The sequence below is a fragment of the Excalfactoria chinensis genome, chromosome 6, assembly GCF_039878825.1.
Source record: "Excalfactoria chinensis isolate bCotChi1 chromosome 6, bCotChi1.hap2, whole genome shotgun sequence".
NCBI lineage: Eukaryota > Metazoa > Chordata > Aves > Galliformes > Phasianidae > Excalfactoria > Excalfactoria chinensis.
In genome coordinates, this window is record NC_092830.1 from 36035383 (window position 1) to 36056249 (window position 20867).

Here is a 20867-nt window from a genome sequence, read left to right on the forward strand (position 1 = left end):
TTTCCCTTTGACCTTGGCCATGTAGAAGCACCAGGACCTCACACACAATCAAAAACATGAGGTAGGAGTACAACAGCTCAGTATCAGCCTGTTCTTTATTCCCTTTTCTCTGGAAGGAAATGACTGGAACATGACTCAGCCCACTGCTAATCCCAGCTGTACGTGAGATCAATCCCAGTGTAAAGTCAGGTATGGCACCTCCCACAGCTCTGCTTCTTGACATGGTGCTTGTGGGTTTTAGCAGCCTCTAATGAAACTACCAAGAGAAATTCTTTCCTTTTTGTTTTGTTTTTTTTTTTACAGACTCCTTGAAGCTGAAATGCTTTGCAGAAGCACCCATTGATGCCCAGAAAGAAGACCACTTAAGTTACCAACTTGCTTATCTCATAGACTGCCAGGGAGACCGAGCCCATGGGTTACAGCTTTTAGAGGCTCCTCTACATCACCCAGCTCTCCCTCTGTCAGCATGGGACTGCCAAGGGCAGTGTTGAACGCATTTGAAGTGAGGCCTCAGCTCCCAGGAGTGCCTGAGCCCCTGGTTGAACAGACCTCATGCTGCTGGCTTCTGGCAGATTGGGTATTCCACAAGCTTCACAGCCCCATCACAGGGCCCTTTCCTATTTCTTTTTAAGGAAACATTCTGATATGATATTTTCTCCCTCTGTGGGAAATGTCAACATTTATGAAATGGGAGCAAACTGTTTAAATTTTTTATAGACTGAAAAGATTAAGCTTGGGCCAGCTCTCGTCAAAATTTCCCTGGTTCCCCATAAGCAAATGAATTTGAGTGAAAAAGCGTCGTTGTCTGTAGTGCTGCACGGAGAAAGCCATCAACTTGTTCCCTGCAGTCCTACCTTGTTACTTGAGTATGCATGGGAATCTGAGGTGTATCTTTATAGGTCTGTATTTCCACGACCTCCAGTATTCTTTCTCTCATTTGTTATTTTATCGCGTAACCTGGATAGAGCTACAATTCTAGTGGCACTTTAAAACACTATTGCTTGTATATGCTCCAATTGCAGCTCTGATGAAGCAGATGAGATAAAGCGGTGTTCTCATCTCTGCATCTCAGACACAATAAGGACAGATAAAGAAATGCAAAGACCACTGCAAAACACTGTTTATTACTATTTTCAGTGGCGGTGAGTACTCCAAATGAATCCCTGTACAGCTGAACTTTCGCACAGACAATACTGCTGGGACCTCAGCGGACCACAGTCAGCTCATTTTTGCATCTGAATCCCTAAAAAAAGAACACCCAGACTTTTAGGGTGGAATTCATTTTAATCAAATATTTGTGTCTTATGCTGCGGCTTTAAAACAATCACTGTCCAGTGGAAAGTGATACAATATGGCACACTGAAAAGCATTCCCAAAGTCATCGGAATGCGATCACCGAGGAGTTCATTTTCTGCAAGGTCTTAAAACACAACCGTGCAGTAAAAAAACTTCATTTCATTGTCTGGCTATTCTGCCAAGTCCGTTCCTTCCTGGAATGTTTATTAAATTTAGTTTCATGTGGTCTGTAAATATATATATACATACATATATATATATATATATATATACACACACACATATGCATTCATATCTGGTCTCCTCTTGCCTCGGGAGGCTGGGTGGGCTGCGGCCTGCTTTGGGGGAATTAGTGCTAGTGCTCGAATTTTAGCTACATGCAAAGATGTGACAAAACAAATTTGCTCTCCCTGTGGGATCTTTGCCCTCCCTGTGGATGACTAAATCTAGATTACACAGCTCGTGCTGATAAAAATGCAACAGTCTCTTCTTTCGGTATTATTTTTGTGTTTGAGTTTTTCTTTCTTTTTTCTTTTTTTCTTTCTTTCTTTTTTTTTAACCAAGAGCACAGAGTATTGACTTGATGATTCCAACGCAGCTGTCTGGCAGTGTTAATCAATGATCTCTGCTTGCTCACAATGTACTACCAGCGTTAGATCATGGTGACAAGAGCAGTACAAGCTTAGTGCAGCCTCCGAGTAAATCATCACTTTCTTAGTCACTGTGAGCACTTGGACTAAATGAGCATTTGGAGTAAATACTATTTTCTGCATGTTAGAAATAAAGTGAAATTGCTCCTCTCCTCTCCTCTCCTCTCCTCTCCTCTCCTCTCCTCTCCTCTCCTCTCCTCTCCTCTCCTCTCCTCTCCTCTCCTCTCCTCTCCTCTCCTCTCCTCTCCTCTCCTCTCCTCTCCTCTCCTCTCCTCTCCTCTCCTCTCCTCTCCTCTCCTCTCCTCTCCTCTCCTCTCCTCTCCTCTCCTCTCCTCTCCTCTCCTCTCCTCCTTTTGTGCCCATCAAGATACTTTTCTGTCCTCCATAGCTAGATAATCAAATCCCTATTGTTTCCATAGTTTTAATGAAGGTCCTGTAAGATCCTTGTTACATTTGAAAATTGAATAAGAAATTCCTTTGTGCTGACAGCTTCGCTGTAGTCAGTGTTCAAAATATCAAAGGAAGAACACTAAATGTTCATAATGTAAAGTGTCAGGAGTGCAATCTGGGATAATAGAATACATGTCTTGCAAACTTGCACTTTAATACGGCAAACTACTTGGTCAGCAAGCAAATTAATTCATTTAGGATTTGATATTATTGCAAGCAGTGGGTCAGCTTTTGCAGGCAGCTCTGTCTTACGATGAATTTTGCTAGCACACGGCACTGCCTGTGTGCAGATGCCAACCACAGAACGACTGTGTGGTCGGTGTAAGGAATATAATAGCAGTGACTTCCCAAATATGTCTCTGTTCACTCTATTCCTTCGTAAGCTTGCTTGTTTTTTTTTTCTCCCAATGCATGCTCACCGTTCAAAGAGACTAATAAACATTTGCTGTAATTATCTAGTTATCCCTTCAAAATACCAGTTGTTGTACAGTATGAATCGATGGCGCAGATGTTTAAAGCGCGAACAGATGAACGCAGTGAAATGCTGTCAATGGAGTGTTGTCTCCCACAGTTCCACCAAGAAACCTGAACATATTTTCTGGCAGAACTGCTCATTTTCCCAAGGCAGATATTTGCAAGCTTACCTCTGTAGCTTGTGAATACCAAAATGAATGGTAAATATTAACCTCTGAGAGCTAGAACAATGTGAAAAATTACAAAAGTAAATGTTAGCAGAGATATCTGTTACACAGGCAAAGAGAGAGACGGCACTGAAAGGATTTATGTTATTTTTGAGCCTTGGCTTGCACACGAATGATGTGAATCTTTCTACTGAAAGAAAAGTGAGGGCCGATTTTTCACAAACCTTGCCTTACAGTTTTGTTTTTCAGAGCTGGTGACCTGATTGGAAAAGCAGCTCTCTGGAAAAATAATTATGGAAGACAAAAAAACAATAACAAAAAAAAAGAAGGAAGAAAATCTGTGTCGTGCCATAGAAGCTGCAGCTGCAAACAGATTTTCATTCTCTTGTGCTTAAGAAAACAAGTGAAAAATGAAAGGAACTGTGCAAAAAGAAGAGCAGAAAGCAATGAAAGGATTAATGGATTTTGTTGGTCTCTTTCTTAAAGAAAAGAAACAAAATTTGGTCACCCTTTTTGTCTGGTTAGCATTGTCCTCCTTCACTGGTACTATTTATGAAGAACACACATTTGTGTTTTCCTGTCATTACCTGTTACTATATATATATTTTATATAATATCCTACAGATGAATATTTAGAAATATTAAATAAGGAATTGCTAAAACCAAAGCCCCTAAGTGAAATAGTTCAGATGTGTTTGTAGAGGAGATGCTTAAAAGAGGAGCAGAGATGTAAAACTGGTCCATATTATGGAGGGATGAAGTCCTGGTTTTGGGGTGTGCTGTGCATCCAATTCGGACATCTCTCAGAGAAATACCCATTCCATTGCTGCCCAAGGGAATCTCAGCAGAATCTAATGTTGATTTTGCAGTGACAGAGCCACAGGTCCCTTCCAGTTGCTGGGATGCTTTCTGCTTTCACAAAACCATAGCTGAAGTGAGCCCTACTGCTCTCCCACTCCCTGTCAACACAGAGCACAGCATCTCTCCAGCAGAGCCCTTCTCAGCACGCTTTAGATGTCGAGCAGGGTTAGCTGAGCTGCTGCAAATCCCACAAGGCAGAAAAATAGTTGGAGGGATGAACTTGTAGCCCCATGACAGCCCTGTCACATACACTCACTGCCTGCTGCTTCTTTACGGGCAATCCGGTGGTCTTCCTGCCACCGACATCTCAGTGTCATCCATTTCCTTTGTCCCATCCCAGAAGCAGCATCAGCAAAAACATACTGGAAGATCACACTGGGCTGGGAGCCAGCACAGATTTATGGCTTCTCCCCCCCCCCCCCCCCCCCTTTTTTTTTTCTGGTGAGCTGCCTTTGATTTCCAGACTGGGCTTTCCTTACGGATGAGGTGTTGATCTAAGGATCAGCGCTTGGCAGTGGGCTCCTGCTGACTGGCCCCTGGCAGGACGTTTGGGCCCAAATTCTGCTCATGAACTGGGGTTTGGTCTGTTTAAAATGCATTTAGTACTTTCTTCTCCTTGGGAATTCTCACCAAGTTAGACTTGGATTTATTTTCTAATAGCTGATAGAATAGGCAATGTAGAATGGTGGCTCAGTGTCCCAAGAGCACCAGGTTATTGATGCCACCAGCAGGGATCAGGACAACCCCTATAACAACTAGTGGTCAGGCTATGGCTCAGACATTCTTATATTTGTTTACTGAGTGCTGATTGCATAACCATTTGCATCTGCAGAAAAGGTTGTTGTGTTGCTAAAGTTATTTCAACTGAGCAAAGGTTAAGTCTGACTTTCATTGTGCCTAAGTAAATGTAATAGGGTAACACTGATTCCCAAACTGAAAGCCTATAAGCAGTGACTGGCTTAAAGCAGCTCTTAGCATTTGCTACAAATGCCACTGCATTTACAAGGTTTTGGATGCATTATGTTGCAGCATTTAATTTGTTGCTTTCGTTTATATATATATATATATATAATTAACATTAATTGCACATTCAATATTTAATATTAGTTACTGCAGTTTGTGTATCCCTTTTCCCTTTTTGAAAGGTTCTAGGTTACAACGACATCTTTTGTTAGCTGCTTTTAAAGTCTTTCAGAAGCTTGTGCCTTTAATAAACCTCAAGAAAGTTTATTCCAAATTACAGTGTGGACTATTACTTAATTGGTTGTCTTTTTTCTCACATCTGGCCCAGCACACGGCACCACATGGGGACTTGGCCCCATGGCCATGACCAAAATTACTGCCCTGGCCCCAAAGACAGTGCTGCAAAAGTCATTATTGACAATGACTCCTGCAAAGCACCAGAAAGCCCATTTGAGATGTCTGTTAAATACAGTTCAAACAACATTGCACCAGAAATGTTATGAATATTTTAAAGTGCCTTCTTAAAGTTCGGGATTGCCTACTGAAGGCAGTCATTAGTGCAGGCTTCATTAGAGAAAGCAGACTGGAACAAGTTATCAAGTTACCAACTAATTTAGATTATACCTATTAAAATGGCCTTTCTTTCTTTTTACGTAGAACAGGGGCCATCAGGGTTTATAAAATAGATCAGGGCTAAAAATGAAAGTTAATAACCATCTAATAAGTTACAGTGCATCTTTAAATTGATACAGCGTACAATAAGCTGAATAAATATTGTAAAGGACAATCCAAGAAGCCCTTGAGGAGCCCTCCAAGTGGGTGTAAGGCAATGCCTGGAATACTTGTTGTGTAGTTTCCAGGTCCTTACATGATGTGGGCCTTCCTTGGCCCTCTAACAGTGCATTGCTCGAGCTGGCTGCTACCTGAGTGCATCTGACTTTGTTTTACCCAGTAATTAATTAATGAGCCCTCCGCATGCCTTAGGTGGCTCATATCCATTATCCTCACTTAATAGTTTAGCCTAAGGTTGTCTTTCACTATAAATAATCTTCCACAATGCTTAGATAGCAGAGTTGTATTCTTTGAGTGGTAAACAGAAACGAGCTGAAGGCTTTTGCCCAGATTTGGAATCACATGGCATGCAAAAGACCAGATAAAGGAGGGTATATTACCCCACCGGTGCGATATCTCCCACACAGACAGAAATTCATCCAACACGTGTTCAAGCAATTTTCTCTCTCCGACTTTTAGCCGGCCACATAGACTTTTAAACTACCCATGCTGCTTTAAATGTAGTTTTAAATTGCACCTAATATTTGGTGGGTAATTCTTTAAAGCTGTTAGCACCTCTTCACAGGGTAAGTAGGGGGATTTTTCTTTTTTCATGTGTGCCTTCTGGGACGTTAAAGGATCCAAGGCTGGGGACGCAATCTCAATCCAGAACTGATCTCTGCAGTTTCCTGCAAGGGTGAAATGGGAAATATAAAATATTACTTTATTAAAAATTGCTCAAAACACATCTTCCTTGTTAAATATGCAGAGCTATTCAAATATATTGCCTTTCTGGGAACAGTAACAATACTCTGTTTGCCTGAATTACTATTGCCAGTACTTGTTTTACTGCTAAGGTAAAATTAGGATTTCAGGAGAAGAAATGAGCTTTCTGAAAACCCCAAACCAAACATCCACAAAATGTAGATGGATGAGGGGCTTGTGTTGTGACCTGGAGAGTCACTCATGTGTGACAGTGTTTGTAAAAGAAATGGGACAGAAATTAGCAAACACGCACACACATGACTGGTGGCTTCATGCCCTACTCATTGTGAAGACATCTCTGCACCAGCCACCAACCTCAGGGCAGAAATGGAAAGAAATGTTCTTCATGCCTCGTACTGAGTAACCGTGTCTTTGACACCCATGCTTACAGTGTTTATAATACCACAGTGTTTTCTCTCTGAATCAAATTAATTTGGAACAATTTATAGACAATGTCCATGCAGGTCTGAATCTCTTCCAGGATGCTTTCCACAAACTAGATTTTCTATGCAAATAAATTATTCTACAATTATCTTGGCGAAATTAATTCCACATACCCTATCTGCTAATGAGAGTCCACCAAATACTTTGCTATTGCACACACTCATTAGCTTGTTTTCATTTACAGGGAGCAATCAGCATCTGCCAAGCGGCGAGAGTACCAAAGCTGCCATTAGTATTTCCCGAATCTAAATGCTTTGATTTCCTCCTCACCTCTGAAGGACGATCCTGCACAGCAGCTGCATCAGCACAGATACTGCTGAGGGGTTGTTGCCTTCTGCAAGAGTACCTGGGACCCTCAACCAAAACCTTCTGCCTTCCTGCTAAATGATTGAAGAATATCTTGTAAATCATTTACCTCTCCCTGCTGCTGGCTTTCTGTTGATAGTGTTTACTCTGCTTCCAACACGACGGCAAAGTTAAATTTTCATCTTGCAGAAAAAAAAAATAAAAATAAAAAGAACAAAATACGGTGAGCTTTTTTGCTCGTTATTGCCTGATCTTTCCGGAGCAAGCTGTTTCTCAATCCCATGCATCACAGATGTCCTGTCAAGGCTCATATACACCCAGTGAAGTATTTGCATCCTCGTGCCTGCTGATAGAGTGAGCATGTTTGTCTACAAAGTGCTTTTAAATGAACTAATACATGATTCATGCGGGCTCCTTTGAGCAGAACACCAATCTGTCTGGACACAGTTTGCTGTAGGCTTGACAACAGGAGAGTTTCTCTGGGTGAGACGGGTGCAGCGACCTCCTGGAGGTGCAGGGCAGCATCCAGGTGCCAGCGGGGGACAGACCCCACTTGTCTGCCATGTCCCTCGTGTCGTCTCTCTCTGGTGCTGGTGACACAGACTTCTGCCTGCTCAGTCATGCTTGTGCAGGAGTGGGTAGTGCACTACCTTTATCATCTATACAGGGATACGACAGGATCCTTTGCACTCAAGGAGAGAAAAAAAATGATCCCATGTATACTGTTTCCTATTGAACTAAACAGATTTTTAATCGAGTCTCTGCTCCTTTGGGTAATTGACTTAACAGTGCGGGCAAATTAATTTCAGATAAACCATCGCTGGATTTTCCAAGGAGATTTTCCTGGGGTGCTGGGAGTCAGCCTTGTGCAGCAGCAGTGGGGCAAGCATTTGAGTTCCTCTGGTGCTGACGAACCAAATTCAGGAGCTTTTATGTGATCAAACCTCCCACCAAAGTCACCAATTCAGGAAGAATTTAGAAGGAAGTTTCTTACACAGAGGGTGGTGATGCCCTTGAACAGGTTGCCTAAGGAGGCTGTGGATGCCCCATCCCTGGAGACATTCAAGGCCAGGCTGGATGTGGCACTGGGAAGCCTGGTCTGCTGGTTGGAGACCCTGAACATAGCAGGGGGTTGAAAATAGGTGATCGTTGTGGTCCTTTTCAACCCAGGCCATTCTATGGTTCCAGGATTGTGTGATAGGAATCAGCAGAAATCAGTTAAAAAAATTCCCGAGTGCTTGCAAATGTGTTATGCACACGTAACCTCCGCCCCTCATTTAATAACCTAATCTAAATGTCACTTGGTGCAGCCCATTATTGTTCAAGTCTTTCTGTGATATTTGGCACGAATCCTTTTGGATCTTATCTAGGTAGAAAAGCCATTGAAACAAGTTTATTTTCCGGTGACCCAACCAGAACCCCACTCTAGTGGTGAAAGATTGGCAAGGAAAATTAGCGTTGCACTGCGGCTCCAAAATATTTCCTTCTCTCTGGTCTAAAGCAAATAGCTCCACTTGTATTAAAGCCCTTTCCACAGAGTACATGGGAAAAGCAGGGAATTTGGAGTGCTTTTTAATTCTATTCAAGTCATAAACAGGCAGGGAAGAAAATTACACCATGGTTTATGTAGTTGGAGGATTGCTCCCTTTGGTTTTCCCCAAATCTGGAGCCTCAGTGAGACAGAGGAATCAGTGCTCTCTTGTCTGGGCTGGCAGAAGTGCTGGCCCAGAGCAGTGGCCAAAGGTGGTGTGCAAGTGCCCTCAGCTTTTTCACTGATGAAAGAGAGGCAATTGCACACGTTTTCCCTCCTTCCAAAGTCAAACCTATTAAATCCTAATCATTTACATAGGTCATGGTACCTATACTAACTTACTGAAGTAACACTCCTTCCAATATTTTTTAAGGAAATGAAAACTATACACTTTAAGATTCTGTAGCTGCTTTTCATTGCTGAAAAATTATATTCTGCAGACTGAATACAATAAAAAGTGCTATTAAAAAAAGAAAATCTTCTGTATGGAAGTATCTTACGTCACATGCTTTGGTGCCCTGCTCATAGCTTTGGTAATTAAGTAGGAGATCGACTAGCACTTAAAAGAAACAATATTCATCAGTTGACCATTGCAGCCCTCATGAAATCAAGGAGGGTGTGAAGAGTTTCTATCATTTTTGTCTCATAAATAAAAATATAAGCATTTATCTGCATTGTAGACAACACCTAATAAAAATATCTGTAGTAATTCCCAATACAAAGCACAGTATTTTTTTTCCCCTATAGAGCCATTTGCAGAGCTGGTCAATTGCAGATATATTAGTGATATATTTTTTTTCTGTTATTCTGATATATCCTGTAAACATGGCTGCTCTTATTGGCACATAATGAGCCATTGCCCAGAAGTCTAAACTCCAGTGGAGTCAGTTCTGCTGCTGGTAGAAAGGATATGGCAGAAATAGTGCTGGGTGCACCGTGGTCAAGATGGTTCAGCTCACACTGATGGAGGCAGTAGGTGCAGAAAGGAGACAAAGATAAATGGTTGAAAAAAGTAGATACACAGCAGAGAAGCAGCCAACATTGTTCTCTCTGTAGTCCAGACAGGATCATCTATTAGGATATTATTCACAACAGCAAACAATAGCCTTCACTGAGAAGAATTTGGAAAGTCCAGGTAAAAAAATATCATATACTTTTCTCATGTTTTTCCAACAATAAGGTGGAAAGTCAGAGTAGATGAAAGAAACATGTTTCTCTTCGCTTCTCCTCTCCTCATTTTGTTATTTGTCTGGTTTCATCACCTGGGACGCATGAGCCAGCCTTCCTAGCAGAGTGCTATGCCAACCCAAATATTTTTTCTTTTTCCCAGAGAACTGTATTAATACGATATTTAATCGTTTCTAGAAATTGTCATGTAGGAGGAGGGCGGAGTTACCCACAAAACCTCTTGACTACTAAAGGGAATTTGGGATATTAACATAAATTTTTTAAATAAATACTAACCACATGGCTTAGCTGTTTTCCTTCCTTTTCTTTGTAGTAATATAAAATTAAACACGATTTTAAAAGAGCTTTCTTTTTCCCCCATCTCTTGGCTCGTTGCCCTCAAAACTTTGAACTCTACTTAGCTGTTAATTATTCTGCAGTGACAGACTCATATTAGCTCTTCTTGCTGTTCTGGTCCATTAATTTCTTTCTCAAAACATGGCACCCGCGGAACCCCGCTCCGCACCACTTCCCATCCCAGATGCAATGCCATTCAATGGTTGCTGCTCTGGAGGCCCTACCCAACTCCTCATCCCACAAAAATGGGTACCAAAGCCATGTGAGGGGTTTGTGGGGCTGCTGAGACATGAGCCAGGCCAACAAGGCCAAATGGGGCACTGCAGGCCATACCTGGGGGACAATGGATTTCCCTTCAACCCACACATAACACTTGTGTTATTTCAGAGCAAATCTGTTGAAATTAGGGGACTTACTCTGGCTTAACACCAACGTAATGGGGAGAAAATCCTTGCCCCCTGCTCTCAGTGTGACTACTTTTTTGGCAGATTTGGCCACTAATGCTCTCAGTGGGTTTCAAGCTTACGTTTAATAGCGCTACATTTATTTTAATATTTTTTAAATAGCTAGTGTAAATTGATTCCATTAAAAAAAAAAAAAAAAAGTCCCTTTACCTACCAGCGTTCATTTGTATTTCAAATGGCCCATTACATTTTCACTAACAATCATTAGAGCTGTGTGAGCTTATTGAAGCTTGGTCTTGGACTGAAACTGTAAAAACTGCCAGCTCTGGATTTTTTTGCTATGCTGAAAATAGCACTAGAAAAAGGCTACGTAACCTCAAATACACTAGAAAAAGGCTATGTAATCTGAAGCACAGTTAAGAAATGATGGAGAAATATGCTGCATTATTTTTGTAAGTTCTCCGGTGGAAAATATGGTCATAACCTGAATCAGTTCTCATACATACTCTGATCCATATATCAATACTAAATGTTCCAGATTTAGGCACAGCCACTCAATGCAATTGCAGATTCTCGTCAAAGAACCTCAATCAAAAGTTGCTTCGAAACTTGAAGAAGTCATAAGCACAGAAAGCAATTCAAGCATGAATAACAGAGAAAGAAGGGGAAAAAAAACACCTTACAAGGATTTCCACTCATGCCTGGTAATAATCCTAAACAGCAAGCTCAGGATGCATCCATCAAAGCTGGAAGGTCACGTGCTAATCTAGCCTGTTATAATTGCTGATTTCACTACAGTTGTGTAAAACAAGAGCATTAATACAGTCATTTAGCCTTCAGTCATTCTCAGAAGCAGTGTTACTCTGCTCAGTCATGGTAGTACAGCAAATGCAACAAAGGAAAATCATACAGCCGTCTGGATTGCCTGGTAACATAGACCCATTTGGAATACAGGATTTAAGGTGGCCAAGCATGAAGCCATATGTCAGGTCACAGCAATATAGTTCTGAGTAGTTTAGGATGGGTGCAACTTTGCTGTCTCTGAACAGAGCTACTAGCAGAAGCACTTGACACTTGAGCATACAACAGAGGCATTTTGCTGTGTGGTGTTAGCTGACTTAGTATTGCCAACCCCACCAATGCTTTTCTCTGGGATCCGTTCGTGTCTGTCTGCTGCTCACCTTCATTAACAGTATGTACATTTGTAGGATCTCTAATTACTGCCCTGTCTTCCCTTCATAGCCCATCATAGAGAACAAAATAAGACTGGGATTTGTGGTGCTGTATTTGCTGTTGTTGTTTGCCTTTTCCCAGATATGCTCAGCTTCCTCTCTGTTGAACTGCTCTCATTGCTGTGCCAAGCCAAGTCACTCTGAGTGGCTTCACTCTTGCTTTTATTTCCTCCTTGCAAACCTCCTCCCATACTGAGCCATTGGCAGGTTCCATCCTTTTACATGGCTTCTTCCAGGTCATTGATATTAGAGTGAATAATGCTGTCCTGACATTGATCTTGTTGTGCTCCAGTAGTCACTAAGAACAAACAATATTAGGTTATAGCATTGATTTCATGGATTTCAATCTTTTCCCAATCATGTTCTTGTTAAGTACCTTGTAAAATACATCATGTCACATGCTCATCTCTTCTGTTCCATGGCGCAATGAATCCAACAGAGACAATCGCCTTCATACTGGGAGAATTTGTCCTCCCCAGTGCCAAGGAGTTAGCAGCATTTAATTCAGAGTTGTATGCTCTGGGGAAACTTAAGGGCAGCCTATAGCATTCAGTATAATATTTCAAATTATCATAATTTGTGAGCAACTGGACAAGCTGGCTACTGAAAATGGGTATCACGATCTAATAAAAACCTAATAAAACTTTCAAAGTCACTCCGGAGCTCTCGGGGGAGCATTATGCAATGCTTCTGCTGCGGCAGGAGCCCATCTCCTTCCAGTTAATCCGCTATGAAGGCGAGGGCGGGCACAGCTGGGCATGCCTAAATGGCTTTTCATGTCCTTTCCAGCGAGCTCTTTTTTGGGATGAGCTCTGGACTCTTTTGGTAGGCACGTAAGTCAGTAGTAATACTTTTCAAAGCAGCTGAGCTGTGGTTTGCTGAGAGAGGAGGTAATGTGGCTGTGAGGCTGAGGATGTACAAACACAGACGTAATGTCATTTAAGTGCTCTTCCTAATTATTTTATATATTAATGCACTGCCATCACTGCTTGCCAGGTAATCTTTCATACAGAGCTGCGAAGACGTCAAGGCAAACTGTGCTGCTTCCTTTGATGCAGTTTAGAAAAGTCTATTTTGGCAAAAGAGTAGTGCTCCTATGTGCAAGTATTACAAAAGGAATGGCAACCAAAAAGCCTCCTGGTCAATGTTTGTGTTGTTTGTAAAATTGCTTCTTAGAAAAAATGGTGACCTACAAAATATAGAGGAGAGGAGGCTCACGTGTGTGTACCTGGAAAGCTGCTCAGCCTGGGTTTGGTGCATCTGAGCAGAGAAGTTTAGAAAACATACGTATTTTGTATATATGTGTATACGTACAATTTTATTCCTAATAGTCAAACTTTTAGCAATCTTAACACCATGGTTTTCTCATTGGAAGATTTCACTCTTTTCAGGTACAGGATGGAATTCAACATTTCTGACTGCTCTTGATAGACTTGGTCAGACCCCAAATCTGTGCCAGTCTTACCCCACACACACAGCCCAGTTCATGGAGGCAAGTAGAGGCTGCATGGGCCAAATAGCCAGCCATAGGAATTCTCATCTCCCACAGTCATACATAAGTTCCCGGGTTTAAGTCAACAGAGATGCAATGTGCAGAGACATAACAAGGCCATCTGACTCTACCTTCATGTATTCTTGCAAGAAAACCTGGGGTACAGAACTATGAAATCGTGACTGATTGTGGGGAGAATGAATGTAGAATCTTGCAGGAAGAAATACCTTTGTTATTCTTTCTCACCTTTCATAATGCCGAGCAAAATGTTTTAAAAGACGTTTTAGTGACATGATGGATGTAAGCCATTTAAGGGTTTTATTGAGCTTTACTCTACCGCAAATCTTAAAAATACTATAGAAATTATATCAAGATTTCCAGTAAGGTTCCATGCAGTGCTATGAGTAAATGTAAAATTGATTTCATATTGGAAATAGATGCTAGGCAAATTTTGCATATCGGGCAGAGCAATGAAATTACATTTATTGCTGTTTCAGTTTTGTATTTTTTGTTGTTGTTGTTGTTGTTAGAAAAAAAACCACTTCAGCTCAGGTAATAATTGTACAGTCTATTATAATGATCCCAGGAGGTGCTTAACAGTTCTGCAATTCTAAGTTTTTACACTTTTATTTTTCATTTGAAGAAAAAACTTGTCACAATAAAAGTGATGCATTAACAGAACATCACTTCCTTTTCTTTTCTCCTTTTTTTTTTTTTTTCTTTTTCTTTTTTATTATTATGCATATTTAGATTATTTCCATGGAATTGCTTATCAAATCCCACAGGCCTTTAACAGATAACTGAACACTTACCCATTTGTGTTAACTCTGGGATATTGTGCAAGAATTTGTGGTGGGATGACGAGAAGATAAAGCGCTCCCTGAGGTTAATATCTTCTCTCTCTTGTTTTTGGCATCCAAGGGCCAGGCTTTAAAGCTCTGCGAGGACGGATGATCAGCGCCTCGGGGGGTGTTGAAGACAACAGGATGCTCACAGCAGGAGCCGGATCCTTGAGAGTCAGCAATTCCTTGTCTATCCCTACTTGTAGCTGTAAGGACTATAAAAAGTCTGATTCCGAGGTTGTTCAGCAGTGCTGTGAGGTGGTCAGCCTGGAAGACAGGCTCACTGTAAGCATTCCTCTTGTTAGAGGGGCGCAGAGGTTCGAGTTCACAAACTATTTGGTTCACACTGCTTTGTTCTTTGTTCCTTGAAGCATTAAATAGTAAATCATTACACACATGATAAGTCAGGAAAACCTTGTGACGTTTTCTTTTCCCAAATCACACAGCTAAGCTTCTCCATTTTTCACCAAACTTTTTTCCTATGTACTCACGTTTCTGCCATCACCAGCCCATCACTCAGTTCATGACACCACATCCATAATAGACCCCAAGGGAGGAGATCCAGTGGGGGACATCTCATTCCCTTTGTACCAAACCAAGGAACCAATGGCTCGACTGTTTCTGAGGGCTTGGAAATGCATGTGCAGGGATGGGAAATGACTCCAGCCTGAGGGCACAGTGAAGATAAGGCTGGCTTTCCAAAGTGGTCCATAACATTGACTCCTGAAAGCATGTTCCTTTTGGGGACTCAGAGGAGACCTTTTTGCCCTTTGTACCTCTCTGAAAGGAGGTTGTAACGAGGTGACAATGGGCCTCGGCTGCCAGGTTACAATAGGATGTGAGGTGATGGCCTCAAGTTGTGCCAGGGGAGGTTCAGAGGGATATTAAGAGCAGTTTCTTCTCTGAAAGAGGGGCCAGTTGCTGGCACAGCTGCCCAGGGGTGGGGAGTCCCCATGACCGGAGGTATTCAGACCCATGGGAGTGTGGCACTGAGGGATGTGGGCAGTGGGCACAGTGGGCTGAGAGTCTCAGAGGGCTTTTCCAACCTTTATGACTCTGTGATTCTCTTGGGTTCCTTTAGGAATCATGCAGGGAGAAGGATGCTTGGGGTGCTCGCAAGTACTGAGATGAGAGCAAAACAGCTTGTGTTGGTCACAGCACAGTGGGCAATGCTCAGGGCTGCTGGCTTGGCCCTGCCCAGCACTTGCAGAATGAACACACAAATCTCAGCTATGAGTGTGCATTAAAGATTTAGAGGGCAGCACAGTGCTGCCCGTCTGCTGTGGCAGTCGCAGCCCCAACTTGAAGCAGCTCTGCCCCAAGACTCTCCCGTGGCACTGGACTGTGTCAGTGAATAGTGCCAGCTGAACTCATGCAGTAAAGAAGAGCGATTATACATCCTGTATGTAATCACGGAACATATGTTAGAATGGCACATGAAATCTGGGCACACTTTATCCATGTAGTAAAGACCAGAAAAATTATGAACAAGCTACAGAAGGAAAACAACTTGCCAAAATTTCCCAAACCAAGCAGGAGGTTCCAGTGAGCTGGAACTCCACACGGTATATTCTTGAGGGGGTTTTGGAACAGAAACCTGGATATGTCTATAGCATGTTGGCAATGCTCATGATATAAAGAGCAGATGTCCTCACCTCCACCCACACGATTGTAGCTGCCAGTTTTTATAATATCTTCTGCCTGATGAACTGTCCAGTTGCAAGGATTTAGGCAGCAAAATAAAAATGGTATTTCTAGGTTAGGGACATTTTAGTGGATGCTGACCTCCCAGAGCTGTGCAATAAGGCAGCACCAGCCGAGGGAAAAAACACAAGGTTGAACAAACCAAGGCATGAGGTGTCCTGGGAAGGAAACTCAGATAACTACAAACAAATACTGACAAAAATAAAAGCTCATTTCTGGAAGCTCATGAATATAAGGAAAAGATTACATCTGAGGGACAAAAAGAGACATTTAGAGTTAGGAGACAAAGTAACTTGAAAAGCATTAGGAGTCACCGGAGTTACAGTGTAAGCTAGACGGAATGGTGTGGTATTCTGGATGGAAATGGTAGAGCTGTCAGTAGGGTAGAAAAGATGAAACTGGTAGATAAACATTTTTCTTCTATAAAGCAAACAAAGACAACATGCTATTCCTGTCAGAGGGGTGATGGTCAAACTTTCCACATCAACAGCAAATCAAAACAATGGGAAATGAGAATAACTAAGGTAGCTCTGAATTATTGACTGGAGCAGGATCTACAGGTGAAAGTCCTTCAGTTTATCAGGTAACCAGCACCTGGCAGAAGGTGTGCAATTACCAGGAGGGTTATAAGCCATCCCTGAGCATATCTGGGTCTTGTGAGGGTGTTGCTGACCACAAAGGCTGCTTCCAGCAGGAGAGGTTTCTGAGAGGGAAACAGGCTGGTGATTAATGAACATATCTTTATAGGAGAGGGTTTCATGGTTTGGTTTATTTAGCTTATCAAAGGGAAGGTTAAGGATGACTTGACCACGGCTTGTACACACCCATGTGATGAAGTGAACTTTAATAATGGGTGCTTTCATCTATCAGACGAAGATATAATGAGGTCAGTGGCTGGAGATAAATTCAGAAGAATAATTAAGGTACGTGGGTTTTTTTTGATGCTGAGACTGATGAACTGACAGAAAAACCTACACAGTGAGTTCTCTAAGTTTAAGTTATTGTTAAGAGATGTTGTTTTTCCCCAGAAGATTTTTTTTCTAATTCAGCCTGGTAGGGAAATTCTGTGCTGAGCCCAACTTATCTGATTGCTGTCAGCCCTTCTGGCTTTGCAATTCATAAATCTGGTAGTGTGAAAAGAAGACACGCTGCCAGTAAAACAGTGTTTGTAGCTTACGCTAAGAGGAAAAAACAGTAACAGCTATTATTTGTTACCAAAGCATATTTGTCAATGTGAAATATGGCTGCACCCTGGCAGACGTGCTGGCAGGGAGCTTGGTGTGGGCGCTGCTCCCAGAGCTTGCTGAGGCTGCAAGCCCAGGCAGTCGATGAGCATCCTCCCATGTGCAGGCACTGCTGTGCTCTGCAGAGCTCCTGTTGTGTGGGCAAACAACTTCAAGTTTGCTGCGTCCAAATGGCAATGCCCTTTGGTGCTTCTCTGTTGGGTAGGGCCAGCAGGTGGGTGCAGGGCATTGCTGGGAAGGGCAGGTGGCTCAGTGTTGTCCCCCACGGGCACCATTGGAACTGGGGTGACAACAAGCGCATTCCTTGCCTGTCTCTCCCCACTCTCTGTGTGCAGCACCCAGCCCTGAATGGCCCCTTTTCAGTGTGTGACATTAGCCTGGTAATTTCCCCTAGCTTTATTGGCTTAGCTTAATTAAGCTTCAGTTATCACTTTCCTTCCAATTAAAGATTTATTTTTACTACTTGAATAAATAAAGTGATGGGGGCACTGGGAGCAAGAGGAAATGGCAGCAGGAAGGTTCCCTCTCAATTAGATTTCTTTGGTTAAATTTTGGGCTCTCGGAAACAAATCAAGCCAAGGTCGGCCATGGTTGGCATCCACTGGATTTCCAGTAAATTAGGTCTTAGGATATCTTGTATGGGTAGAAAGGTGCTGTGAGGAGAGAATCCTGTTAAATCATACCACCGAGGTTATGTGAGACAGAGGCCCCTAAAAGCACAGTTATAGGAGAAAGGAGTTGGCAACTTCTATGTCAAGTCTATCAAGGTACTGCAGCTCTCTCATAGCACATAACCTATGTAAATGGCACCAATAAAAATATTCCGATTTTCATCTATATTTTGATTACCTTACAGTGAGTACAGAATGTAATAAGCTCCCAGTTCTATAATGAATTCAAATAAACAAACAACTACCCAAATCCCCAAGCAAGCCTTCCCTAAACGAAATGGAGAATAATTTGGGGATATAAACTTGCTTTGTATTATTTGGAAATGCATGTAACATTAGCATCATTTGGTCTTGCTGATATCAAATGTAGATATTGGTTCCTGGTGAATAGCTTAAAACAACAGCCTGTTGGTAAGTGAGGGAGCACGAGGGTTTTTCCATGCAAAGGAAGGAAGCCATTTGCATTTTTATCCCGTTAATTTCTTCCTTTAAAATTAGGTAAAAGGAAATAGTTTTCTAGTCAAAATGTTTTTGCTCGGTGCAGTTCTGGTCATAAAGAATGAAAAATGCTCTGGGTAATTGTTAGCACTTTGCAGAAGGGCCCCTTCAGTGACTGGCGATGAGCTTGCTTGGGAGTGGAGATGTGTTCTTGCTAAGGGATGGCACTGAGACATGCTGTACAATGCCATGCCACGTCAGGGGTGCCTCTTCCTCTTATGAGACCGTGTCCTGAGCAGCCCTAACAGATCACCCGGTATTTAAGAGGACAAACGATAGCCTGTGAAGGTATATCTGCCTTGCATTAGCCTCGGAATGCCTGTAGGGGGAGATTTCTTATTACTCTTTAAAGTATGTGAAGAGGGAGAACTACTGTAGAGCTTATTGGTGTATTATTTCTTCCTGGAGGTTTCCTTTCTTTAAAGATTCCAGCCTTTAAATTACATGAGAAGACAAGATGCTACCTCAGTATCAACCTAAATAGTCATTTTTTTACTGTATGCTTAGTATAAGTATATAATATTAAAGTTTTTATTGAAATTAGTAGGTGTAATTGTTTAGGAGTGTGGTTCCACTCTTTAAATGCACAAAGCTTGCAGGGCAGAAGAGGTGAGCTCCCCTTCTGAACTGTGCCCTGTAGCAGTGACCAGGCCTGGGCACTGGGCATTTGGGTTGGGGCTCTCAGGATGTGCATGATGTGAAACCCAGCAGCTCACAGAGGTGATGGGAGAGACTGGGAGGTGAGGAAAGGCAGGAGTTGATTGGGGATCTGTCCTCTCCTCCTGCTCAGCTGTGGATTCGGTGGCTGCTGGGGCATCCTATGAATGCCCTAGGGCTGAGCCTGCTGGATTTGGGGGTGTTCAGAAGAGACACTCTGTGTTCTCCAAGGCAGCTCTTTGTGCAGATTAACTTGATAGAAGATGAGGTTTTGTGGCATATGGCAGTCTATTTTGTTTCAATGTGACACCTGGTAGCTGTGGTTTATTTCCTATCCAAAATCCAAGAAGTAAAGCACCATAGGTCAGAGGCACTTACTTATACATGACAATAAGGGTTCCATAAATTGTACATATAGGTGTGTGTGTGTTTCTTATGCAAGTGAAAGACCTGACCTTGCAAACACTCTTACACAGCTTTAACTTTGCATTTATGACTTGTTTTTGCAAAGGGATCTCAACTTCAGTTGCTCTGTAGAAACTGGGAGCTGAAAACCCCTAGAACTTTTCCAGAGCTGCTATCTATTTCAGACCCCGTATTCAGTATTTGTTAACTGACTGAAAGAGACCAGAAGAAAAACAGCATCTCGAAGAAATTTGCAATTTATTTTTTTAAGCAGTGAGGAGCAGCTCAGTCTCTACTTCATGGAAAGAGAAATCAAACACTGTAAGTGGAAAGGCAAACAATTGGTTTGCTCATGAGAACGTTCAAAATAACACCTTTCAAAGAAAGAAATGCTGCCTTTTAACCCACCAAATTCTGCAGGCATTGCAAAGCACTGTCAACTTAAGCTTGTGAATGCAGGAAATCCCCATTTCCCTACTAGATCAGGGGAGTCATGTGGTGGCATGGGGTGATTTTTTTGTGCTGCTTTTAACATAGGGTAAATCTGAGGTCAAAGGCATCTTGTGAGCATAGGGGTACACTGCTAAAATGTGGTGCTAAAATAGGATGCTGGATGTGAGCTACCTGATATTCCCCAACATCACAAAGCACAAGGGCACATAAAATCAAGTTTGGTTCCCTATACTTTTTATAGAGCTTGTTGAACAGCACTGACTGCTCTGTATGGGTTTCCAGTCACTGCATTTATTCCATTCCTTGTGTTAGGAAGGGATATGGGTGTTTAAAACAAAGCCTTTCTTACCCAGGTACTGATACAGGCTCTACAGAAAGGAGCAAGCTGGAAGGAGGAGTTCCCACACTTCTTGCTGATGCGGATGCGAGTTGGGCAGCTTGGGTCAATTTGTGTTTTAAATGTCCTCTGAATGAACAGTGTTGTCTCCTGTATGCAAAACACCTGTGGATAAAATCTGAATTAGAGGTGAAAAGGGAATGGTACAGAACTCCTTGGCTTTCCATGTCACTGCTCTTTGCTTTGATATGAGGACCTTTGTGGCAATGGCAGATGGTAACATCCTCCAGTTCCTGAGTTTCATTGTGCAGGTAGACTTGGTGGTAGGATTGGCAGTGCCAGGGCTGAGTGCTTGCAGTGGGAGCAGGGTGTGTGGACAGCAGCCAGACAGCTCTCACCTTGCTTGGCAACGGCAGGTGGGATCCCAAGTGCTTGCACTGATACTGCAGGAGTCATGGGAGCAGCCAAGAGATTTCAATTTGTGTGACGCTTATCAGCACTTAGTTATGAATAGAAACAATTGTAGAGGTTGCTTTGCATCATACCAAGTGCAGCACTCCTCGGATCTTGCCTTGCAGAGGCATTAGTGTGCTGCATCAATAGCTAGTCCATTGACCAAGTGGCTTCATCATCGCCATCGTGAGCTCTCACGAAATATTCTTTAAGTGGGCTTCTGTACAATAGAGTTTACTGTCAATTAAGGGGCTATTCCTCTGCATGCCAGAA